Here is a 26,810-nt window from a genome sequence, read left to right as displayed (position 1 = left end):
CTGTTTCTAGCCTCTTAAGGTGACATTTTAGGTTTTGATTTTAAACTTATTTTTCTTCTATAATATGTTCATCTAAAACCATTAATTTTCTTTAGCCAGTGGTTTAGCTGCATTTCATAAAATTGATATTTTTTTTATTTTCATCATTCAGTTCAACATATTTTTCAATATCCCTTCTTTGACCCATGGATTATTTTGAAATAGACGGTGTAAAGTCTAAATTTTAAGGCTTTCTTAAATATCTTCTTGTTATTGATTTCTAATTCAACTTAATTGTGGTCAGAAAACATACCTACTATGATTTCAGTTCCATTTAGATACATTCAGTCATGTCTTACAGTCTGGTATACAGTATATTTTGGTGGATTTATTATGTACAGTTGAAAAGAATGTGTATTTTATGTTTTACGTAGTAAAAATTAATTTCTCACTATCTAGCTTTTTATCAGTTGCTGAGAAAATTGGGAGATGCTTAAATTCCCCTGCTATGATCATGGAATTATCTATTTCTCCAATTCTGCCAACTTTTGCTTTCTGTATTTTGAGGCTCTCTTTTGTTAGGTACATGCATAGTAATGTTGTCCTGATGAATTGGCCCTTTTAACATTATGAAATATCTGTCTTTGAAATACCCTGTCTTTGGCAATCCCCTTTCTCTTGAAGGCTATTTTATCTCACATTAATATAGCAACTCCAGCCTTCTTATGTTTGACATTTGAATGGTATGCCTATTCTCATCTATTTACTTTCTAGATATTTGTGTTCCTATATAAAAGATGCATATCCTGTAGACAGTTTTTCACCTACTGTGATAATCTCTACCTTTAAATAAGAGTCTTTAGTTCATTGTCATTTAATGTAATTATTCATATGGTTGAATTTAGGTCTGTTCTTTTATTATTTTTTGTCTGTCCTCTTTTTTTTCAGTTTTTTTTCTTGTTTTGGATTATTTGAATACTTTCTAGAATTCTGTTTTAATTCATCTGTTGGATTTTTAGCTACCCATTTTTGGATAATTTTTTTTGTGGTTGCTTTAGGGACTACAATATACCTTCTTATATATTCATTATCCACATAGACTTAATAGTATACCGCTTCACAAAAATGTGGTAACATTTCAACAATATTTACCTGTGCCCATGATCCTTTATGTTATGGTTGCTATATATAGTACATTTTTCATACATTATAAACCCCACATAACTATGTTATAATTTTTGCTTTAAACAGACATATATGTATTTTAGGGGTGCCTGAGTGGTTCATTTGGCTAAACACAACTGACTTGATTTTGGCTCAGGCCATGATCTCAAGGTTGTGAGATCAAGCCCCATATCAAGCTATACACTGGGTGTGGAACCTTCTTAAGATTTTCTCTCTCCCTATGCCCTTCCCTCCTCTCCCCCTCTCTAATAAAAAAGACCAGACATATGTATTTTAAAGAAGTTAAGAAAAAGTACAGCCCCCTATACTTTCCCCATTTGTTTCCTATTTCTAATGTTTTCACTCATTTCTAAAGATCTGAGTTTTCCTTCAGGTATCATCTCCCTTCAGCATGAGATCTTTCCCTTGGCATTTCTTGTAGAGTGAGCCTGGTGACAGTTCTCTTAGTTTTTTGTTTATCTGAGTGTTTCAATTTCATCTTCATCTTGGAAGATATTTTCACTGAATATAAAATTCTGGGTGACTGGTATCCCCAATACCTTAAAAATGTAGTTCCACTGTGTTATGGTCCCTATAGTCTCTACTAAGAAATCTGTAATGGTTTGAATCATTGCCCTCCTGTATGGAATGTGTCATTTTTCTTTGGTTTTCAAGTTTGATTATGGCATTCCTAGATACAGTTTTTGTATAAGTTTTCTAGGACATACATTGTCCTGCCACATACAGAACATATTATTTCATAACTCTGGAAACTAGAAGTCCAAAATCAAGGAGTAAGCAGGGCTGATTCCTTGTGATTGCCCTGAAGGAGAATCTGTTCCATGCCTCTGCCCTAGCTTCTGGTGATGCTGGCATCTTGGTCATTCCTTGGCTTGTAAATGTGTTGTTCCAATCTCTGCCTCCTTCTTCACATGGTATTCTCACCATATGTCTCTGTGTCCATATTCCTCTCTTCTTATAAATACAACAGACACATTGGACTAGGGCCCAGTCTACTGATCTCATCCTAACTTGATTACATCACAAAGATTCTATTTCCAAATATGATTACATTCACATGTTTAGAGCTTCAACACATTTTTGGAGAACAACATAATTCAACCTATAACAGTTTTCTTCTAATTTATCCTGTTGGTTTGTTGAACTTCTGGGATCTATAAACTTATGTTTTCACCAAATTGGTGAAGTTTGGCCTTCATTTCTTCCAATATTTTTCTGTTGAATGCTCTCTCTCCTTTTTTTCTTGGACTCCCAATATTATATGCTAGACCTTTAAATATTGTCCCACAGGTCTCTAAGGCAATTCTCTCTCTTCTTGTAATTGGATCATTTCTGTTGATCTGTCTTCAATTCCACTGACTCTTTATCACCTCCATTCTATTATTACCTCTATTCAGTGAATTTTTTTAACTCTGAAATTGCAGTTTGGTCTTGTTTTTCTTATTTATGTTTTGCTGATGATGTTTCTTGTCTATTTATTCATGACAAGTATATTTTCCTTTACCTCACTGCGTATAGTTAAAATAGTTGCTTCAGAGCCCTTTCCTGATAATTCTAACATATGTGCCCCTTTTTTGTTGTTATTCATTATTTTGTTGTTTTGTGGTAGCAGGCAGTTAGCTTGGTTGGGCTCACACTGCCGTGAACGTGGTGGCCAGCAGTTCAGACTTCAGTTCAGTTCTTTAAGACCTAACTGCAAGCTGATTTCATTTTCCCTGTACCTATATGATTCTGTGATCAGCCAGAAACTTGGGCTGAGTTTAAAAAAAGAATTTGTTGCTTTCATTCTTTGCCTTTCTTCTTTCTGGCACTTTTCTTTCACTTTTTGGTGATGCTGGTTACTGCAGGCTCCTTTGCCTGGTTTCTGCCAGCCAAAATGATGATGGGGTTTTTACTGAAGTTTTAGCTACTCTTTACCACTATTGGAGTAGACTACAGCTGCATTCAAGTCAAAGATCCCCAGTCTCTTATTTCAGTGAACAAGTTCTCACAGTTCAGCTGTATCACAATTATAAGCAATCCTGCCCCCAGTATTGTATGGGGGCAGTTCATTCTCAAATTGATTTTTCTGGACATGGCCAGAATTTGAATTTTTTGTAAAGAAGCAACAATGGCTATCTGTCTTCTGTGGTGTTCATTTTAAGTGTGCTATTAAAATTTATTTAAATTTAATGAAGGAGAAAAAACATGTTTATCTTAGTAGATCCAGAAAGTGTAGTTGATAAAATTTAATATCTATTCCTGATTTTTAACAACTTTCAGAAAACTGAGAATAGAAGAGAACTTCTTCACTCTGAAAGAGGACTTAAAATATTAAGAATAATAAGAATAAAATCTAGAGTAAACATCATATTGAAATACTTTACCTTGAGAACAAGATAAGGATACATGCTTTAGCCACTTCTGTTTACTGAAGATCCATTCAATGGAATAAGGCAAAAATAAAGAAAATATATCACAGTTGGGAAGGAAGACTTACTTATTCTCAAATAACATTGTCATATAAGTGAACAGTGTAAAATAATAAACCATTAGAATTAATAAGTGAATTTAATGTCACTAAATAAATAAAAGGTTAATATATAAACACACACTATTTCTACATGCAAATAGAAAATGAAAACTTTAAAAGATGCCATTTACAATAGCATCACAAAACATCAAATACCTAGGAGTAAATCTAGCAAAAATGTAAAAGATCTCTATACTAAGTACTGTCACATTTCTGAGAGAAATTAAAAACACCCTAAATAAAAGGAGAGATATTATATACTTAAGGATTTGAAAATTCAGTATTGTATGGGGGCAGTTCATTCTCAAATTGATCTGTGGATTCAGTGAAATTTCAATCAAAATTCTAAGAGGTATTTTTAATGTCACTTGACAAGCTAATTCTAAATCTATACAGAAATTAAAAAAAAAAAAAATGGCCAAGAATAGGCAGGAATATCTTGAAGAAAAAAAAAAAAAGGACTTAAGTTTACAGATGCCATGATAAATATAAAGCTACAGGAATTACAATGATATGCATTGGCATAGAATAGATGAATGGCTAGTTGAACTGACAAATTAGATACACAAGTAGTATCACTGTTTTATGATAAAAGTGGTACTGCCATATACAGTAAGAGAAGGATAGCCTGTTCAGAATTTGATGTTGGGTCAATGCGCTGTCCATATACAAAGCACAGGAGTCTCGAATGTAGTCTCATAGCATAGACAAAAATCAGTTCCCAATAGATAGTTAATCTAGCGAGAGAAGTTTAACAATAAGGTTTCTAATTCATAACATGAGAATTCCTTCGTGACCGTATGGAAGCCAAAAAAAGGGGGAGGGGCTGTTAAGTAGAATATGAAAGCATTAACCACAAAGCAAAACTTGGTTAATCGGATGACATTGAAATTACAGATGTCTGTTCCTCAAAATTCTACATTAAGAACAAGCCACAGAGTGGGAAAATATATTGAACTGTATCTAGATAGCACTCACTACCTCTACAAATCAAGAGGAAAAGGACAGACACTCACAGAAAAATGGAGCAAAGACTTGAACAGGCACCTCCCAGAGGAGGTTGTCCAAATGCCAATAAACATATAAAAAGCTTCTCAGCTTCATTAGTCATCCAGGACTAAAAATTAAAAGTGCAGTGTGATTCCACTGCACACCCACCAGCATGGCTAAAATGAAGGAAATGGACAATGACTGCTGCTGGTGAGGTATGGAACAAGTAAGACTCACACTCTGCTGATAGTGGGGGCGGAGTGAGAGGGAGGAGGGGGAGAAGGGACATCAGTTAGGAGGCAGTTGTCAAAGCTAGGTGGGAGACGATGAAGCTTGGACCAGAGAGGCGGCAGTGAACATGAAGAAGTGTAGATGGAGATATAATTAGCCATTATGCCTCACTTTTGTCTACTGGGTCCCTTCCATATCTCCCAGATACCAGGCACTTAAAATAGGGCTCTAGCAGGTAGCTCAGAGTAGCATCTGGTGCTGGGGCTGGCTGTAAGTCCAGTATTAGGCACAAAACCCCCAAAAGATTAGCTTACAGTTAAGCAAACCACAAACCACCAGATGTGTCAGATGTGGGCATAAACTCACAAGAGTTAGGCTTGGGCTCGACATTTAGAACATTCTTGTAGATGCCAAGTGTTAATAGGCTGTTACCAGAGTTTTCACATTTAGTCACCCCAGTAACATCATGAGTAGGTAAGAATGAGACTTATTGTCAAAGAGATTGCCAAAAACCTCACTGATCAAGCAGAGCAAGTGCACCACATTCGGCTACAAGCCTCATGCTCTAGAGATGAGATAAAAGACCCTGGCTAAGGCCCGTGATCTCTAAGGGCAATGCTAGATGATTACTGTAATCAGCCAGCCCTAACAGGCTTTAATCAAGCTCTGATTGGTTTACAAAAGATGGTTAACCTCAGTGCTGGTTGATTAGAAATTGAAAGGTAATTTAATCAGAAATTAAACTGTACTTTTAACCTGGACTAGATGAACAGTTTTCATAAACACAAAAATCACATTTATGGAAGAAAAGCATTCTTCAAAATGCAAAGCTGGCACTGGTTGTAAGAGAGAAGCCCTAGACAACAGCCCTGTCCCAGGACAATAGTTTTTTGTTTTGTTTTTTAAAGGTGTTGTTTATTTATTTGCCAGAGAGAGAGCGAGAGCTCAAGCAGGGGGGGAACAGCAGGCAGAACAGGCAGATGGAGAAGCAGGCTCCCTGCTGAGCAGAGAGCCCGATGCGGTCGGTACTCGATCCCTGGACCCTGGGATCATGACCTTAGCCAAAGTCAGCCACTCAACCAACTGAGTCACCCAGGCGTCCCAGGACAGTAGTTTTTTTTTTTTTTTTTTTTTTTTAATTTATTTTTTTTAATTTATTTTTTATTTTCAGCATAACAGTATTCATTATTTTTCACCACACCCAGTGCTCCATGAAATTCGTGCCCTTTATAATACCCACCACCTAGTACCCCAAACTCCCACCCCCCACCCCTTCAAAATCCTTCACAGACCTGTACCCCTGGGGATAAAAATATATGTTTATAAAAAAAAAAAAAAAAAAGAAAGGACAAATACCCAACTTTTGTAGCAGCATGGACGGGACTGGAAGAGATTATTATGCTCAGGACAGTAGTTTTTAAAAAGATTTTTTGAATGGGATGCCTGGGTGGCTCAGTTGGTTAAGCTGTTTCCTTCGGCTCCGGTCATGATCCTGGGATCCTGGGATCGAGTCCTGAATTGGGATCTTTGCTGAGCGGGGATTTCTGCTTTCTCATCTATCTCTGCCTGCTGCTCTGCCTACTTGTGATCTCTCTTTCTCTCTCCCTCTATGACAAATAAGTAAATAAAATCTTAAAAAAAAAAAGATCAGAGCACCTGGGTGGCTCAGTGGGTTAAGCCTCTGCTTTCAGTTCATATCATGGTCTCAGGGTCCTAGGATCGAGCCCTGTATCAGGCTCTCTGCTCAGTGGGGAGTCTGCTTCCTCATCTATCTCTGCCTGCCTCTCTGCCTACTTGTCATTCTCTCTCTCGCTCGCTCTCAAATAAATAAAAAATTAAAAATAAAGATTTTTTGAAGTTCACTGATACAAACAGTGATAATCTCAGCACCAAATAAGTTATTTTAATTGACGAACTCAGGAGCTGAACACTTTTCTGAAAGGAACTCGTGAATGGAACACCAGCGTAAAAACATAAGGGGCTCGGCTCCAGAGCTACTGCCTCTGTTTCCCAGGTGATGCCTGAGGCTCCTGTACTGAACTCAGAGGCACACAGTTTGATGTCAGCTGGCTGTTAAGCTAATGACATCCTATAGGGCTGATACCAAAATCAAAGGTGAGGCTAGAGTCAGTAAGAAACAGATCTAAGTAGATTTCCAAGAATAAAGACTTGAGAGTTAAAGAAATCAAATGCAGATGAGCCAAAGAGGAGGAACCAAGGAAGACAAGGATGAGGAATGGGGGAGCAGACAGTGGGAAGAGGCCGTGGGAAATTTCAGAGGAGGCATGCAGTTGTGCTTAGTGTAGCCATATAAGCTGGTCACATTTATTTTTAAAAATGAAAGAAAAAAAAAAGGCAGTGTCACAGAAACCAAATCCTGAGCATTCTCTTTCCTTATTCATTCAGCATAAATTCTGCTTCGGTAAGGCCCATCCCTGAGAGTGATCCTGTCCTTCTGGGGGCCGACAGCAGGTCCCCATCTTTGCCTCCCTTATGCTTGTCTTGCAGGAAGTAACGACTGTGCTCCAGGGACAAATTCCAAGTCAAGTCTTTAATCTATTTAGCTTTGTCAGCTTTTCCAGTGCTGTAGGTAATTAACCCGGAAAACCATAAAGATATATGAACAAAAGCAAATATAGATAACAGTATTTTTAATGTTAAAAATATCAGGGAAAATCAATAGAGTTCGTGTCATATTATCAATGACTTTAATTTGAAAATTTTTTACAACAGTATTACTATTAGGCTATTGATTTCCTGTATTATAACATTATTATTATGGTGCTACCATGATTAATTAGCTAATCTCACAGTTCCTGGGGTTTTGTTTGTTTTAAAGAGAGTATATTTATCTTCAAAAATCTGGTAAACTAGGCTGCTAACTGCGTCTGTCTTTGGCTAAGAAACCCTTGTATTTAAGGGAGGTGTTACTGGGTATGGGTGTTACTTAGAACATTTGTGAAAGAGACATTCAGACAGAAGTAATACAGCACTAGTCTATTGACTTCCAGAGTGATGGAAAGGGGGTACCAGGCAGCCCACACAGAACATGAAAAAGCAGAAAGCAAATCCACCTGACGTTGCAGGGAAGAGGAGGGAGTCTGGCTCCATTTGTTGGACCAGCTCTTTAGATATGGAACCCTTAGGGGCTCCTAGGTGGCTCAGTGGGTTAAAGCCTCTGCCTTCGGCTCAGGTCATGATCCCAGGGTCCTGGGATCAAGCCCTGCATAAGGCTTGATCTGCTCAGCTGGGAGCCAAACTCCTCCTCTCTCTGTCTCTGCCTGCCTCTCTGACTACTTGTGATCACTCTCTGTCAAATAAATAAATAAAATCTTAAAACACACACACACATACACACACACACACACACACACACACACACACACACACACACAAACTCCACTGTTAAAGATATGGAACCCTTAGTGACCTGACTTTTCCTATGAGCCCACAAATGCCAAATCTAGGCCACGCAGCATACACACTGCTTTTAAAAAGTTCACATTTTAATATAGTATTTTATTTTATTTTATTTTTTATTTTTTATAAACATATATTTTTATCCCCAGGGGTACAGGTCTGTGAATCGCCAGGTTTACGCACTTCACAGCACTCACCAAAGCACATACCCTCCCCAATGTCCATAACCCCACCCCCCTTCTCCCAACCCCCCTACCCCCAGCAACCCTCAGTTTGTTTTGTGAGATTAAGAGTCACTTATGGTTTGTCTCTCTCCCAATCCCATCTTGTTTCATTTATTCTTCTTCTACCCACTTAAGCCCCCATGTTGCATCACCACTTCCTCATATCAGAGAGATCATATTACAGTTGTCTTTCTCTGCTTGACTTACTTCGCTAAGCATGATACGCTCTAGTTCCATCCATGTTGTCACAAATGGCAATATTTCGTTTCTTTTGATGGCTGCATAGTATTCCATTGTGTATATATACCACTTCTTCTTTATCCATTCATCTGTTGATGGACATCTAGGTTCTTTCCATAGTTTGGCTATTGTGGACATTGCTGCTATAAACATTCGAGTGCACGTGCCCCTTCAGATCACTAGGTTTGTATCTTTAGGGTAAATAACCCAGTAGTGCTAATTGCTGGGTCATAGGGCAGTTCTATTTTCAACATTTTGAGGAACCTCCATACTGTTTTCCAGAGTGGCTGCACCAGCTTGCATTCCCACCAACAGTGTAGGAGGGTTCCCCTTCGTCCGCATCCTCGCCAGCGTCTGTCATTTCCTGACTTGTTGATTTTAGCCATTCTGACTGGTGTGAGGTGATACCTCAGTGTGGTTTTGATTTGTATTTCCCTGATGCCCAGTGATATGGAGCACTTTTTCATGTGTCTGTTGGCCATCTGGATGTCTTCTTTGTAGAAATGTCTGTTCATGTCCTCTGCCCATTTCTTGATTGGATTATTTGTTCTTTGGGTGTTGAGTTTGCTAAGTTCTTTATAGATTCTGGACACTAGTCCTTTATCTGATATGTCGTTTATAGATTCTGGACACTAGTCCTTTATCTGATATGTCGTTTGCAAATATCTTCTCCCATTCTGTCAGTTGTCTTTTGATTTTGTTAACTGTTTCCTTTGCTGTGCAAAAGCTTTTTATCTTGATGAAATCCCAATAGTTCATTTTTGCCCTTGCTTCCCTTGTCTTTGGTGATGTTCCTAGGAAGATGTTGCTGTGGCTGAGGTCAAAGAAGTTGCTGCCTGTGTTCTCCTCAAGGATTTTGATGGATTCCTTTCGCACATTGAGGTCCTTCATCCATTTTGAGTCAATTTTCGTGTGTGGTGTAAGGAAATGGTCCAATTTCATTTTTCTGCACGTGGCTGTCCAATTTTCCCAGCACCATTTATTGAAGAGGCTGTCTTTTTTCCATTGGGCATTCTTTCCTGCTTTGTCGAAGATGAGCTGACCATAGAGTTGAGGGTCTATTTCTGGTCTCTCTATTCTGTTCCATTGATCTATGTGTCTGTTTTTGTGCCAGTACCATGCTGTCTTGATGATGACAGCTTTGTAATAGAGCTTGAAGTCCGGAATTGTGATGACACCAACTTTGGCTTTCCTTTTCAATATCCCTTTGGCTATTCGAGGTCTTTTCTGGTTCCATATAAATTTTAGAATTATTTGTTCCATTTCTTTGAAAAAAAATGGATGGTACTTTGATAGGAATTGCATTAAATGTATAGATTACTTTAGGTAGCATAGACATTTTCACAATATTTATTCTTCCAATCCAGGAGCATGGAACATTTTTCCATTTCTTTGTGTCTTCCTCAATTTCTTTCATGAGTACTTTATAGTTTTCTGAGTATAGATTCTGTACCTCTTTGATTAGGTTTATTCCTAGGTATCTTATGGTTTGGGGTGCAATTGTAAATGGGATGGACTCCTTAATTTCTCTTTCTTCTGTCTTGTTGTTGGTGTAGAGAAATGCAACTGATTTCTGTGCATTGATTTTATATCCTGACACTTTACTGAATTCCTGTACAAGTTCTAGCAGTTTTGGAGTGGAGTCTTTTGGGTTTTCCACATCTAGTATCATATCATCTGCGAAGAGTGATAATTTGACTTCTTCTTTGCCGATTTGGATGCCTTTAATTTCCTTTTGTTGTCTGATTGCTGAGGCTAGGACTTCTAGTACTATGTTGAATAGCAATGGTGATAATGGACATCCCTGCCCTGTTCCTGACCTTAGCGGAAAAGCTTTCAGTTTTTCTTCATTGAGAATGATATTTGCGGTGGGTTTTTCATAGATGGCTTTGATGATATTGAGGTAGGTGCCCTCTATCCCTACACTTTGAAGAGTTTTGATCAGGAAGGGATGCTGTACTTTGTCAAATGCTTTTTCAGCATCTATTGAGAGTATCATATGGTTCTTGTTCTTTCTTTTATTGATGTGTTGTATCACATTGACTGATTTGCAGATGTTGAACCAACCTTGCAGCCCTGGAATAAATCCCACTTGGTCGTGGTGAATAATCAAGGTAACCCCGAGCTGTGAGCTTACTGTCGGCTCTTTCTCTGTAGCCAGCTTTCCTGTTCTAATACCCGCAAGCTCTGTGACACTCAGACAGCTCCGATCCTTCTGTGACCCTGCGGAACCTGAGGCCACGCTGACCCCGTGTGGGCTTCGCCCCGGTTTAGCCTCTGGAGTGATGTCCCTCAGTGGAACAGACTTTTAAAAGTCCTGATTTTGTGCGCCATTGCTCTGCCGCTTGCCGGAAGCCGGCCCCTCCCCCCGGGGTCTATCTTCCCGTCACTTTGGATTCACTTCTCCGCCAGTCCTACCTTTCAGAAAGTGGTTGTTTTTCTGTTTCTAGAATTGCTGTTCTTCTTCTCTTTGTTTTGCCGATGGGTTTGCAGGTGTTTGCAATCTTTAGTAAGCTATCTAGCTGATCTCCTGCTAGCTGAAGTAGTCTCAGCTTGCTACTTCTCCGCCATCTTGACTCCTCATCCTAATATAGTATTTTAAATATTCACCTCTCTTCTTGTGCCTGGAAACATACAAAATGCATACAATATAGCAAGATAAAATATATTTAATATAAGCGAGAAGAAGGAAATCAGAAAATCAATTTTGGGGGCGCCTGGGTGACTCAGTGGGTTAAGTCTGCCTTCAGCCCAGGTCATGATCTCAGGGTGCTGGGATCGAGCCCCACATCAGGCTCTCTGCTCAGCAGGGAGCCTGCTTCCCCACCTCCCTTACTTGCCTGCCTTTCTGCCTACTTGTGATCTCTGCCTGTCAAATAAATAATCTTTTTTTTTTCAAGGAAATAAATTTTTAGTACAAAGATAAAGGTAGTACACAAAATGAATGCTCAAAGTCTTGTGCACCCTCTAGAAGAATGTTAGGAATGACTGAGGAGAAAAGGCCTTCTGATCTCAGAGGAATGGTCACACAGGTAGTGCTTAGCCTAGAAGACAAACTTTGGTACTTTTCATACAAATGCTGATTTTGATTTGCAACTAATTTTATTTAGAATTTGTGCAACTGTCTATGTTAACAAGTAAGATATTTTTAATTTTATTTTCTTACATTATTGTACAGTTTGTAGAAAAGGTGTCTTGTCCTCAGCAAATCATTGGGGTAGTTGTCTCCTTTTTTATTTTTACTTTCTTTGAACAGTTTATATAAGAAAAGATTATTTACTCCATGAGTTTTGGTAAAATTTACTTCTAAAGTGGCTTGAAGACAGAATGATTGATTACAAAGTCAACTGTTTAATGTTATTAATTTATTCAGGTTTTTTATTTCTTCCTGAATCTATTTTAAAATTTTTTTCTAGAAAGTATCTATTTGCATATGTTTTCTATTTATTTTTATAAAATTGTTCATAAAAATACATATAAAATACAAATGTGGAGGCCATATGCTGTGTATGTGAATATATGTACAATTTTTATGTCTCTACTATTTCTCTTTATATTAATATGATGCCTTGATTTTATTCACCTAAAGGGCCCTGAAACTTTGTGACTGGTAAACTCTCCAAGGTTTTTTTTTTTGTTTTTTTTTTTTTTTTATTCAATTAGCTCATTAGTTTTAGATCTTGTGTTCAATAATTCATCAGTTTCTCATAACACCCAGTGTTCATCACATCACATGCCCATCTTAATGCTCATCACCCACTGATTCCATCCCCCACCCATCTCCCCTCCAGCAACCTCACTTTGTTTCATATAGTTAAGTCTCTCATGGTTTTTCTCCCTTTGACTTCTTCCCATACAGTTTTCCCTCCCTTCCCCTATGATCCTCTGCGATGTTTCTTATATTCCACATGTGAGTGAAGCCATATGATAATTGTCTTCTCTGATTGACTTATTTTGCTCAGTATAGTACCCTCCAGTTCCATCCACATTGATGTAAATTGTAAATAATCATCCTTTCTGAGGGCTGAGTAATGTTCCATTGTATATATAAACCATATCTACTTTATCCATTCATCTGTTGATGGACATCTAGGCTCTTTCCATAGTTTGACTGTTGTGGACTCTGTGAATGTTGGGGTGCAGGTGCACCTTTGGATCACATTTGCACATTCCTTGGGGTAAATACCTAGTAGTGCAATTGCTGTGCTATAGGGGTAGTTCTCTTTTTAACTTCTTGATGAACCTCCATGCTGTTTTCCGCCAAGTTGCATTCCAACCAACAGTGTAAGAGGGTTCCCCTTTCTCCACATCCTCTCCAGCATTTGTTGTTTACTGTCTTGTTAATTTTAGTTATTCTGACTGGTGTAAGGTAGTATTCTCATTGTGGTTTTGATTTGTATTTCCCTGCTGCCAAGAGATGTGGAGCATTTTTTCATGTGTCTGTTGGCCATTTGTATGTTTTCTTTGGAGAAATGTCTGTTTATGTCTTCTTACCATTTCTTGACTGGATTCCTTATTTTCTGGGTGGTGATTTTGATAAGTTCTTTCTAGATCCTGGGTACTAGCCCTTTATCTGATTCGTCATTTGGAAATCTTCTCCCATTCCATAGGTTGCCTTTTAGTTTTGTTGATTGTTTCCTTGCTGTGCAGAAGCTTTTTGTCTTGATGAAGTCCCATTAGTTCACTTTTGCTTTTGTTTCTCTTGTCTTTGGAGATGTGTCTGCAATAAGTTGCTGTGGTGGAGATCAAAGAAGTTACTACTGTCTGCGTTCTTCTCTGGGATTTTATGGATTCCTGACTCCCATTTAACTCTTTCATCCACTTTGGGTTTATCTTTGTGTAAGGTGTAAAAGAATGATCTGTTTTATTCTTCTGTATGTGACTGTACAATTTTCCCAGTACCATTTATTGAAGATAACTGCCCTTTTCCATTTGATATTCATTCCTGTTTGTCAAGGATTAGTTGACTATAGAGTTGAGGGTCCTTTTCTGGGTTCTCTATTTTATTCCATTGATCTATGGGTCTATTTTTATGCCATCATACTTTCTTGATGATTATAGCTTTGAAATATAGTTTGAAGTCTGGTATTTTGATGCCATCAGTTTTGGTTTTCTTTTTCAACATTCCCCTGGCAATTTAGGGGCTTCTCTGGTTCTGTACAAATTTTAGGATTATTTGTTCCAGTTCTGTGAAAAACGTCGATAGTATTTTGATAGGGATTACATTGAATTTGCAGATTGCTCTGGGCAGCATAGAAATTTTAACAATATGGGTTCTTCAAATCCATGAGCATGGAATATTTTTCCATTTCTTTGTATCTTCCTCAATTTCTTTCATAATTGTTCTGTAGTTTGTAGAGTACAGATCCTTTACCTCTTTGGTTAGGTTTATTTGTAGGTATCTTGTGTTTTTTGATATAGTTGTAAATGAGACTGATATCTTTTATTTCTCTTTCCTCTACCTCGTTGTTAGTGTATACAGATACAACTAATTTCTGTGCCTTGATTTGATATCCTGCCACATTGCTGAATTCCTGTATGAGTTCTAGAAGTTTGGGGGGTAGAGTCTTTTGGGTTTTCCACATAAAATATCATGTCATCTGTGAAGAGGGTTTTGGCTTCTTCTTTGCCAATTTGAATACCTTTTATTTCTTTTTGTTGTCTGATTGCTGAGGCTAGGACTTCTAGTACTATGCTGAACAACAGTGGTGAGAGTGGGTATCCCTGTCATGTTCCTGACCTTAGGGTAAATGCTCTTAGTTTTCCCCCATTGAAAATGATATTCTCTGTGGGCTTTTCATAAATGACTTTTATAATAGTGAGGTATGTTGCCTCTATCCCTACACTGTGGAGAGTTGTAATCAAGAAAGAAAGCTGTATTTTGTCAAATGCTTCTTTTGCATCTATTGAGAGGATTATACGGTTCTTGTTCTTTCTATTAATGTAGTGTATCACATTGATTGATTTGCAGATGTTAAGCCACCCTTGCAGCCCAGGAAAAAATCCTACTTGGTCACAGTGCATAATCCTTTGAATATACTGTTGGATCCTGTTGGCTAATATCTTGGTGAGGATTTTGGCATCCATGTTCATCAGGGATATTGGTCTGTAATTCTCCTTTTTAGGAGGGTCTTTGTCTAGTTTTGGGCCCAAGGTAATGCTGGCCTCATAAAATGAGTTGGGAAGCTTTCCTTCCCTTTCTATTTTTGAAACAGTTTCAGAAGAATTAGGTATTAAGTTCTTTAAATGTTTGGTAGAATCCCTCTGGGAAGCCATCTGGCCCTGGAATCTTGTATTTTGGGAGATTTTTGATGACTACTTCAATTTCCTTGCTGGTTATGGGTCTGCTCAGGTATTCTATTTCTTCCTGTTTCAGTTTTGGTACTTTTATGTTTCTGAGCATGCATCCATTTCTTCCAGATTGCTGAATTTGTTAGCTTATAGTTGCTCATAATATGTTCCTATAATTGTTTGTATTTCTTCAGTGTTAGTTGTGATCTCTCCTCTTTAATCATGGTTTTATTTATTTGGGTCCTTTCTCTCTTTTCTTTCTGATAAGTCTGGCCAGGTGTATATCAGTCTTATTAATTCTTTGAGAGAACCAGCTTCTAGTTTCATTGATTGCTTCCAATATTCCTTTGGTTTCTATTTCATTAATTTATGCTCTGATCTTTATTAATTGTCTTCTGCTTGGTTTAAGTTTTATTTGCTCTTCTTTCTCCAGCCCTATTAGGTATAAAATTAGGTTGTGTATTTGAGACCTTTCTTGTTCCTTGAGAAGGGCTTGTATTTCCATGTACTTCCCTCTTAGGACCACCTTTGCTGCATCCCAAAGATTTTGAACAGTTGTGTTTTCATTTTTCATTTGTTGCCATGAATTTTTAAAATTTTTCTTCAATTTCCTGGTTAACCCATTTATTCTTTAGTAGGATGCTCATTAGCTTCCATGTATTTGAGTTCTTTCCAAATTTCCTTTTGTGATTGAGTTCAAGTTTCAAAACACTGTGGTCTGAAAATATGCAGGGAATAATCCTAATCTTTTGGTATCAGTTGAGACCTGCCTTGTGACCCAGTATGTAATCTGTTCTGGAGAATATTCCATGTGCAGTATGCATTCCATGTGCAGAATGTGTATTTTGTTGCTTTAGAATGGAATGCTTTGTATATATCTGTGAAGTCCAACTTGTCCATGTGTCCTTCAAAGCTGTTGTTTCCTTTTTGATCTGCTTAGATGATCTGTCCTTTGTAGTGAGTAGGGTGTTAACATCCCCTACTATAATTGTATTATTATCAATGTGTTTCTTTAATTTTGGTTATTAATTGGTTTATATAATTGCCTGCTCCCAACTTAGGAGAATAAATATTTATAATTGTTAGATCTTCTCATTGGATAGACACTTTAAGTATGATATAGTGCCCCTCTTCATACCTTGCTACAGTCTTTGGTTTAAAATCTAATTTGTTTGATACAAGGATTGCTAACCCAGCTTTCTTTTGATATCCATTGGCATGATAAATGATTCTTCATCCCCTCACTCTCAATCTGGAGGTGTCTTTAGGTCTAAAATGAATCTCTTGAGACAACATTTGGATGGGTCTTGCTTTTTTATTCAATCTGATACCCTGTGTCTTTTGATGGGAATATTTAACCCATTTAAATGCAGAGTAACTATTGACAGATATGACTTTAGTGCCATTGTATTGCCTGTAAATTCCCTGTTTCTGTAGATTGTCTCTGTTTCTCTCTGGTCTGTTACTTCTGGGTTCTCTCTTTGCTTACAGGATCCCCTTTAATATTTCTTGCAGGTCTGCTTTAGTGATCACAAATTCTTTTAGTTTCTGTTTGTCCTGGAAGCTCTTTATCTCTCCTTCCATTCTGAATGATAGCCCAGCTGGATAAAGTATTCTTGGCTACTTTTTTTTTTTCCTCTCTTAGCACCCTGAATATATCATGATAGCCCTTTTTTGCTTGCCAGGTCTCTGTGGATAGGTCTTCTGCCAGTTTGATGTTTCTACCATTGTAGGTTAAGGAGCTCTTGCCTTTAGCTGCTTTTAGAAATTTCCTTTTGTCTTTGAAATTCTCAAACATCACTATTGGGGTGTTCATCTATTTTTATTGATTTGGGGGATTTTCTCTCTACCTCTTAGACTTGAATGCCTATTTCTTTCCCCAGATTAGGAAATTTCTCAGGTATGATTTGCTAAAATATACCTTCTGGTCCTCTCTTTCTTCTTCCTCTGGGACTCCAGTAATTCTAATATTGTTTCACTTTATGGTATCACTGATTTCTCGAAGCCTTCCCTCATGGTCCATAGGTATTTTTCTCTCATTTCCTCAGCTTCCTTCCTTTCTGTCATCTTATCTTCTATGTCACTGACTCTCTTCTGCCTTACTTATCCTAGCTGTTAGAGCATCCAGTTTAGTTAAATCCAGTTAAACCATTTTTAAATTTTGGCCTGATTAGATTTTATTTCTACAATGATATCCTCTAATGTCTTTTATGCTTTTTCAAGCACAGCTAGTAACTTTATAATCATTATCCTAAATTCCACCCCTAACATTTTACTTATATCCATATCGATTAGATCTGTGGCAGAGAGTATTATCTCTGATTCTTTCTTTTGTTATGAATTCCTCCTAGTCATTTTGCCCAGAGAAGAATGAACAAGAGAACAAAATCAAAAATATCAACCATCACCCAAGTAAAGTGCACACTAGACAAATTTGAAGACATCTGAAACCAGAAAAAGAAAAGAAAAGTTAGAGACAAAAAGGGGGAGGACATAATATAATCTCCCAGGTGGACAAAACAGGTGGTCCACTTGGTCCTAGATGCATTTTGGTATGTTTGTTAGAAGACACTAAATCCCAAAATTCTGAAGAAAGCAAACTATATATATATATGTATATATATATATATATATATATATATATATATATGTACAAAAATTCAATATAGTGAAAAGAAGCCAAAAATGAAGAATATATCTATAAAATGTAAATGTAAAAAAGTGAAAATTTAAAAAAAAAAACCTTAAAAACAAAGAGGTAATAAAATAGGAAACTAGTTGAAAAGGAAAAAGAAAATGAAAATTTAAAATTGAAGGGAAAGGAATCATGAGAAAAAAAAAAAACAACCCTCAAATTCTATATACTGCTTTCCCCTAGCACTAGAGTTTTGCAGTCCTGTGTGCTCTGTAAACTTGTTCACCTGTTGTTCCAGCTGGTCTTCTGTGGGAGGGGCCTGCTATGCTGATTCTCAGGTGTCTTTGCCTAGGCAGAGTTGCACTATTCCTTGCCGGGGTCCAGGTTCAGTGTGAGCTGCTTCAGGTTCTTCTATATGGCTTTTGTTCCCTGAAGGCTTTCTATGCCACTTCAAAGGATGAAAATAAAGATGACCTTCCTCCTTCCCCCCACCCAACTCCACCAATCTCCAGCCCTGGGCCTAAAAGATCTTGGCTGCCTTTCTTCAGTAAATCCTCAGGGAAAATAGTCTTCCCTTTTGTGTTCACTCTTGTGTGCACCAAACTCTGTGGACTCCTTTGGTGTACACCAGTGCAGATCCTCCTGGGGAAAGGTGGAGGGTCACCAAGGTTTCTGCCCTTTGCAGGGCCCCCACTCAGAGAGTAGTCACCTGACCCTGCCACTATTTGCAGTTTATGGCAAACACAGCTGAGACCCCACTCCCAGGCTCACTGACCATAGCCAGTTTCCCCGCTCCAGTGCTTGGGAACTCTGCTGGCTCAGGCACCCCCATTCTTTCTGTTTCCCTGGGGATCCTGAGACCACACTCTGCCCGCTAGGATTCTGCCCCACTTTGCCACCTGAGCACCTTTCAGACAAATCTTTCTCTCACTGGAGCATTTTCTAAACGTTCCAATTTTCTGCTCAGGGGCTATATCACTTTCTGGAAGCCAGCTTAATGTAGGCTCCTTCCCCACACACCCCAACCAGTTATCTTTCAGTATATCCCTTCTGAATCATCTCTCCGCACCTCCTACCTTGTAAAAAGTGGTCACTTTTCTATTCGTAGTTCCCTTTCATCTCAGGTTGATTTCATAGGTGTACAGATGATTTGATAGTTATCTAGCTAAATTCAAAGGACCAGGTGAAATGAGGTCCACTATTCTTCTGCCATCTTGCCTCCCTTCTCCAAGTCTTTATTATTTGAAAATGTTTTAATTTTTACTTCACTCTTGAATGAAAGTTTAGTGGGTATAAAACTTTATTTTTCCCTCAGCACTTTGAATTATAACTGGACACAAAACACCAATTTCCCAGACTATGATCTAGCTTACAGCCATCCTACCACGTAACAACACACAGTTACACATACACACAGGCATGCATGCACATGTGCCCAGAGAGGTGCCGTAATCAAATATATAAACACTGAATTCTATCTTGCAGACTCATGATGCATATTTGTATAATTAAAGCCCCTGCATCACCTGCTATTAAAGAACTGTTTCCCGTGTTTAGCTCAGTGTTTCTTACCAGAGCTTTCACTCTTTCTTCTTTTTTGAGGGGGACCTCTCACCATGATGGGGAAACCAGTTCAAGAGATACTACAGTACACTGATTTAAATACTATCTATAAATAATCACAAACATATTCATAAGGTCTCATCCTGCTCTTACTTACCCTACCTTATTGTTTTAGGTTTCTATTACTGTGTAACAAGTTACCACAAATTTAGCAACTTCAAACCACAACTTTTTATTACCTCACAGTCCTGTAAGTCAGAAGTCTGGGCTCAGCTTATCTGGGTTCTCTGCTCCTGGTCTAAGAGGCAGAGATCAAGGTATTAGCTGACCAGTGTCTTCATCTAGGCTTGTCTGGAAGAAAGACTGTTTATAAGATCATGAGGGTTGTTGGCAGAATCAGTTCTCTGCTGGTTGTTGGCTGAAGACCACTCTCAGCCACTACAGACTGTTCTCTGGTCCTTGTCATGTGGTCCTCTTCATCAGCAGAGCCAGTCATGGGGACCCTCCCATGCATCAAACCTGTCTCAATACTTTTCATCTCTCTGACTTCAAAAAGTGCCCAGTCTTTTTTAAAGGGCCCTCCCGATTTGGTCTGGCCCACCCAGATTAATTTCTTTTGTATTGGGTCAAAGTCCATTGATTGGTAATTCCCAAATGTGGGTGTCCCATCCATCATGTTCACAAGCCCCACCCACACTGTGGAGGGGGTTATATGGCTTAGGTGGGGAAGGGAGAAACTGGAGGGGTCATCTCAGAATTCTCCCTACCACATTTATTATTCATCTTTGCCAGCCTGTGAGTATCTACATCACACACCCAAATGAGGAGTTTCACTTTCCTTTTATTTCAGAAAAGTCCACTATAGTATGATTCCCAGATTTTCTTCCAGAACAATAACTAGTGTGGCCTGGGCACTGATATTTCAATCTAGTGTTCATAGAATATTTTGACTCACTCACAAGCTTGGAGTGTATTCCACTTTTACAGCATTGGTGTTTCACATGGAGTGGAATTACTTCAAGAACTAGCCAGTCGGGACGCCTGGGTGGCTCAGTTGGTTAAGCAGCTGCCTTGGGCTCAGGTCATGATTCCAGCGTCCTGGGATCGAGTCCCACATCGGGCTCCTTGCTCGGCAGGGAGCCTGCTTCTCCCTCTGCCTGCCATTCTGTCTGCCTGTGCTCGCTCTCTCCCCCTCTCTCTCTCTCTGATAAATAAAAATAAAAGTCTTTAAAAAAAAAAAAAAAAAAAAAGAACTAGCCAGTCATTCATTACCTCATTTATTGGTATGCTGAATACAAAGGTAATGTGTGGCTTCTGTGTGCAAAAAGCTTTATTAAAAACAGATACTACATGTGCATCCTTATTAACCACAAGAAAATAAATGGACTATAGAGGAGCTATTGAAGCAGAAGAAAGAGTCACTGCCTCTGTTGGTGGTTCCCAAAGTCAGAAGAGGCTTCATGGAATAAATTTTATGTGAATGAGTTTTTAAAGCCTGAGTAACATGGCAAGGAAATAAGGAAAGAAAAACTACCAGGCAAAGAGTAAATCTGAGAATGTGTGAAAGAAAATGAGTATTCCATTTCATTTCTGAGTATTTCAGGGAATAAGTATGTTAAATGGACCTGGAAAGGCTGGCAGGAGCTGGACACGTCATTGGGAAATTTAGATTTCATCCTGTAAATGAGAAGAAGAAGGAAATAGCTATGCAGGAGAATGAAATGATCAGATCTGGGTTTCAGAGACATACCTTTACTGGCAACTGTAAGAGAGAAGCTGAATACAGGGAGACAAGGGCCATATGTAGGCCAGTGCAGCCAGAGTGAAGAAGGGAGAATGGAAAGTCAATAAGAGAATTTAGGCTCTGACTGACTGGATTTGGGCTTCTGCAGGTGCAAGAACAAGCAGGGTGGCCCAAGGTGCACAGGTGAGGAACCACATCAGGGATGATGGCAATTTACCAACAAAGCATGTGCAGATGCTGAAGATGAAAGAAGAGCTCTTTTCTTTCTACTCTGTTAGGGGTACCATAAAGTCGGGACAGAAAGGTTAAGTAAGTTGCTTGTGATCACACAGCAAATTTTGGTCTTTGTTTCCAATCTAGTAACCTAATCCTATTACTTCTTTGTAAGTATTTAAGTGAATCATCTCCAGAAATAAAAGATTAGAGATATAGATGTGGATAAGGATATGGATATGGATATAGATAGAGTACATGTATATATAATATACACTTTTGCTTTTGATACATTTTATGTGTAATGTGTAATCATATACACATTACATATTTATAGGCACACACATACAGATCTTACTTCCCACTCAACCAAGCCACGAGTAAATCTTGGCCTAACTTTGCCATAGCAGTACCTAAAAATGAAATTAATAATACTGTATTCTGAAGCTGGGGATTCTTAGAGCCTCATATGGAGATGCTTGAGGCCCTGTCAAAATCTAGTTTGTTCACTCTTGGGCAGAAGAGATGGAAACTTCGTATATATCACAAATTTGCAAGAGCAGACTTTACTATTCAAAACAGTTAGATTCCCTGCAGTTACAAGGCTCATGTCCCAGAAGAATTGTCTCTGGCATTTCCTTCCTAGCACAGAGTTAAACCACACACTGCTTAGAGGGGCTTACGCCTGGACTCCAGGGCCATCCCTTCTTAGTATAAAACCCTGTGATGTTGCTAGGGAGAGTTAAAAAGTTCCTCTTGATTCAAGTATTGCTCTACTGATGGAGTTGTTTTTCTATCCTTGACTTTAGGCAGCCCTGCTTTCAAGGGCCATTTTAAAACTCAATGAATAATGCCACTTGGATAGAAAGCCATATACCGTGCAAGGTTCCACTGGAGAGTAGCTGCAGTTTGTATGCTCCATTTACTTCTTTCCTGCTTTCCTCCTCTTTGAAGAACTTTTGCAGAGGAAGTAGCAGACCTAGTCCATTTAACTTTCATTAGCAATGAATAATAGTGTTGGCTGGGTGGTACCGGCAGCCTTTGGTGAACAGAACTGACTTATTTCCCTATTAAGCCCCACTGCAAGAGAGGCAAGGCAAAACTAGATGTCCCTTCTAACTGACCTGTTTCGCCAAACTGGACCACTCTTACTCCATATCACCAGTTACATAATCTTGGCTTCTAGTTGGTGTCCCTGCCTTACTCCTGAATATCCTCCTACCTTTTCAAAAGCAAAGTTAACCATCTCTGTCATTTTTCGATTCTCAACCTTTTCCAACTTGCATAAGTTTATGAATAAAACACTATACTACTGCTGTTAAAGACTGGAGTGATCTTTTTCTCATACCCCTCCTTAAACACTCAATGGAAAAATACTTTCCAGATCATGATGAACATGTCTCTTAAATTTCCCACAACTGTTTCCTCATTTTTATTATCATATCACCCTCACATTGATACCTGTCTCATCTCAGTTACATTGAGGCAATAATGAGCCCCATTAAAGGACTCCTTTACGTGACCAGTAAAGATCTTTCTACCTGTGGTGACATCTTCCCTTTCTACCTAACACCTATTATTATGGATGATCATGGTCCACACAAATGACTTATCAAACTTCCCAGTTTCCTTAACCTCCTCAGTTTCCTTGGCCTTCACTTTCATTCATCACCAACCATCCATTCCAACACTTATACCCCAGATCTTGTTAAAATACCACAAGCTCTCCAGCTTTCTTTACAGTCAACTGTTTGATACCCAACTCTTTATTTCCATCACTCTGTTCTCTGATTACTTTGGGACATTTGGTCACTCAACCCCTCTCTTATTCCTAAATATCACTCCTCCCACATGCCCTCAATCCTGGGAATCCAATCTTGGAAATTTGTAGCCTCTTTCTCTCCCACATGCCATGGCTCTCACCGACATTTAGCCAGTCCACAAATCCGCCACCCTCTCCTCCTTCCCTGCCAGTCTTCCTCCTTTTATCTCACTTGTCTTACCTGATCTGCCCACTTTCAGATCAGGTAAGTGGGCAGCCATATGTATGGACCACCTCCTCAGCACTACTACATTCCTCAAATGCAAGACCTTTGTGTGTCTGTCATTTGCATGAGTCAGATCCTTCAGTTCATCCCAGATGCCTTTGGAATAAGTCCAAGCTCTGGCCAGGAGTTTTATCTCACAACATGACCCACACCAGAACCCAAACATACTCAGCATCCCACAGTCCCCAAAGGGACCTGTGCATTCTGTGAAGTTCAACCCCTTGTCCATGGTACTCTCTCTCCCTGGAATGTTCTTCCCACATTTTCTTTACCTGGCAGATGTCTGCCTGTATGTTGAGATTCATTTAAAGCATTGAACCCTCTGGGATGTCATCTCTACCTGTCCATCAGGCTCCTCCCCACCATCATAGCTCTTCTCTTTATTCATTCATTAGGATGAGCCTTTGGGGACTCTCGCTATAGCACTTCCTGTCTTATGGTTGTCTACTTGCAACATAAACACTGTGACTCTTAAGGTTAGAGACCTAAGGCCCCAGCACTTAAGGGTGGTGGCTGTGCCATCAGCACTCAGCTCAGAGCCAGTGCTCAGTGAGTGTTTTTGAGTGAGTGTACAACATTCCCCTTCTCCTGAGTCATTGCCTCCTTCATTAATGACACTCCTGATTTCTTTCCCATTGTGGAACTGCTGCCAGTTTACATAATTGCCAACTAAATAGTCCCTTTAATTAGCTACTCTTTTTATTTTAATAAGTTCAATTCATGGAAGTTCTTTTTATAGAAGATCTGCCTTGTATTTTTCCTGAAGCAAGATGGAACATAATAAATAAAGTATCTTCTTTCTATAAAAGGCATGTTGAGTAACAGTGCAAACTAAAATAAACAAATTCCCCCACAGATTGTAATACCAGTCCTAATATCTCTCTGGAAAACTGAAGTTGTCAAGGCCTACGTCAGTGGGTTCTCAACAAGGGTGATTTTTCCCCCCCAGGGGACATTGATCAATATCTGGAGCTATTTTTGGTTGTCACAACTAGGTATTACTGGCATCTGTTGGGTAGACACCCACTAACATCCACTGCTATTATTAAGAATGCCAAGACAAAAATAAAGAATTATTAAATTTGGGATGAATAATAGGTTATGAATCATTGGACTAAATATTTAAGCCACAGAAAAAGATTTAGATTTTATCTAAGGAATATTTTCCTAACAATGAGAGTATTTGAAGTTAAAAATGGATTGTTACTCAAAGAACTGTGGCTCTTCATTCTGGGTGCACAGCAAAGTAAACTGAGAAGCTTGAACCATGACCAGTTCCCAGCTCCACCCCCCAGGGAAATCTGATTTAAATAGTCAAGAATGGGATTCACTTACAGGTATTTTTGTGAAAGCTCCCCAGATTATGCTAACAAGAGCCAGAGCTCTTTGGGCCATTGCGTACCAATGGCCCAAAGCAAAAAATAAGAGTCCCAACAATATGTGCTTAAGCAAAACTTTTACTTTGTGTTGGAAAGTTTGCTTTTATGTGAAGTTTACTTTTAACCAAAAGGAGGCTTGATGCTATAGGAGTACTGCATATAACACTCCAGCTTATACCCAGGTGTTGGGCCTTGCACAGCTTTCTTCCTGCCCTTGCTGCCCAAGTGTAAGAGACCTGACATTTGCCTAAAGTACACCCAAGAATGGAATCCAATGCTATAAAGGTGACCTGAAGAACTTAACTTCTCTGACCCTGGGGACACCAGGAGTTCCTTTGTTTAGGACAGTCTTATGTTTAGGTGGAGATAAGGAGCCATTTATGGATTCGTTGGTCCAAGCCTGTGTTTGTAGATTCACAGTTCTCTAGGGAGACTTCCCAGGTGTAGTCTGAAATCACACCCCATATGTGGAGGGCAGGGAGAGAGGAAGAAAGAGGCATGCCATTCCAGGTTGGTAGGTGGCAGTTTTAACAGTAACAAAGGGAACTTACATATGAGGCTTGTCTTGGGCAGCAGCAAGATGAATGGAACCCCATACCTACCCTCTAAATCTTAAAAGGTGACGAAGAGGCCCTAAATGGGTTTAGTCATATGCACCATGCAGCTGTTCTCAACATCACATCACCATCTCGAGGCTGTGTCCTTGGAGCAGCCTCTGGCAGTAAGAAAGGCAAGCAAACCCACATCCCAAGGATGGGGGTGTGTTGCAGCAAAGAGCTGTGTCTGGGTCCAGCTCACAGGTCAATCAGTGTTGTTTGTTTGTTTGTTTGTTTGGTTGGTTTTTAAGAGTTTCTAATTTTATTTATATGAGAGAGACTGGGGACAGGCAGAGGGTGAGGGAGAGAGAATGTCAAGCAGACTTCTCGCTGAGTGTGGTGCCCATCATGAGGCTCGATCCCAGGACCCTGAGATCATGACCTGAACCAAAATCAAGAGTCAGATGTTAACCAATTGAGCCACCCAGGTGCTCAATTCTTTATAGTGTTCACCAACAATGTTTCAGTTGCTTTTAGATGCCCATGAGCAAAAAGAGAGTGAAGTGGGAAATGGCCAGACTTTAGACCCTAAGAATGTTCAGGGAAGGCTCCTTCATTTGCCACATTGGTTTTCTTTCACAGGTGAATTAGGATAAAAAAGATAAAATTCCCCCAAACAGAGAGGGCTTAGAGCAGTAATGCATCTTTTCAAAAAATCTTTTGCAGATACAGTTCAGAGATTTCTCTTTTGGCCAATAGCCAAGCTATTTCTCTGGATAGAAAGACAGAGGGAACATTAGCAGTAGGAAACTATAGCTTTGTCTGAGCTGTAGGTATTTGAACCAGGCCTTATGGATTACTACAAGCAGCTGTGGAATTATCGGTCATTATGGGCCAGATGAAATGAGGTAGGGAATTTGAAAAAAGTACAATAATTAGAAAGTCAAAAGGAGAAAGAGATAGGATAGATGATCCCCAACTTATGATGACTGGACTTAGCAATTTTCAACTTCATGACAGCGTGAAAGGTGATATGCATTCGGTAGAGACTATACTTCAAATTTTTTATTTTGATCTTTTCTTGGGCTAGGGAATGGGTGTGATATACTTTCATGATGCTTAGCTTATCTGGTGATGCCACAACTCCCAACCAGGTGATCATGATGGTCAACACCAATGCACTTACAACTATTCTGTACCTGTACAATCATTCTGTTTCCACTTTCAGTATAGTATTCAATTGATTACATGAGATATGCAAAAAAAAAAGTTTGTATTAGAGGATTTTTCCCCGGCACCTGGGTGGCTCAGTGGTTAAGCCGCTGCCTTCGGCTCAGGTCGTGATCTCAGGGTCCTGGGATCGAGTCCCGCTCCCTGCTCAGCAGGGAGCCCGCTTCCTCCTCTCTCTCTCTGCCTGCCTCTCTGCCTACTTGTGATTTCTCTCTGTCAAATAAATAAATAAATAAATCTTTAAAAAAAAAATCACTTATTAGAGGATTTTTCCCAACTACCAAACTAATGTGTTTTGAGCATGTGTAAGGCAGGCTAGCTAAGCTATGATATTTAGTATTAGATGCATTGCATGTATTTTCAACTTCTGATATTTTTCATTTAAAATGG

General features: G+C 39.0%; 1 protein-coding gene across 4 annotated transcripts in view; it reads left to right on the top strand.

Annotated features, from left to right (window-relative positions):
* HECW1 (HECT, C2 and WW domain containing E3 ubiquitin protein ligase 1) overlaps positions 1 to 26,810 on the top strand; it is a 469,612-nt gene that overhangs the window by 325,356 nt on the left and 117,446 nt on the right. The window lies entirely within an intron of this gene.

The sequence above is a fragment of the Mustela nivalis genome (genome assembly GCF_964662115.1).
Source record: "Mustela nivalis genome assembly, chromosome: 12".
Taxonomy (NCBI): domain Eukaryota; kingdom Metazoa; phylum Chordata; class Mammalia; order Carnivora; family Mustelidae; genus Mustela; species Mustela nivalis.
This window is presented reverse-complemented; position numbering and strand designations above follow the sequence as displayed.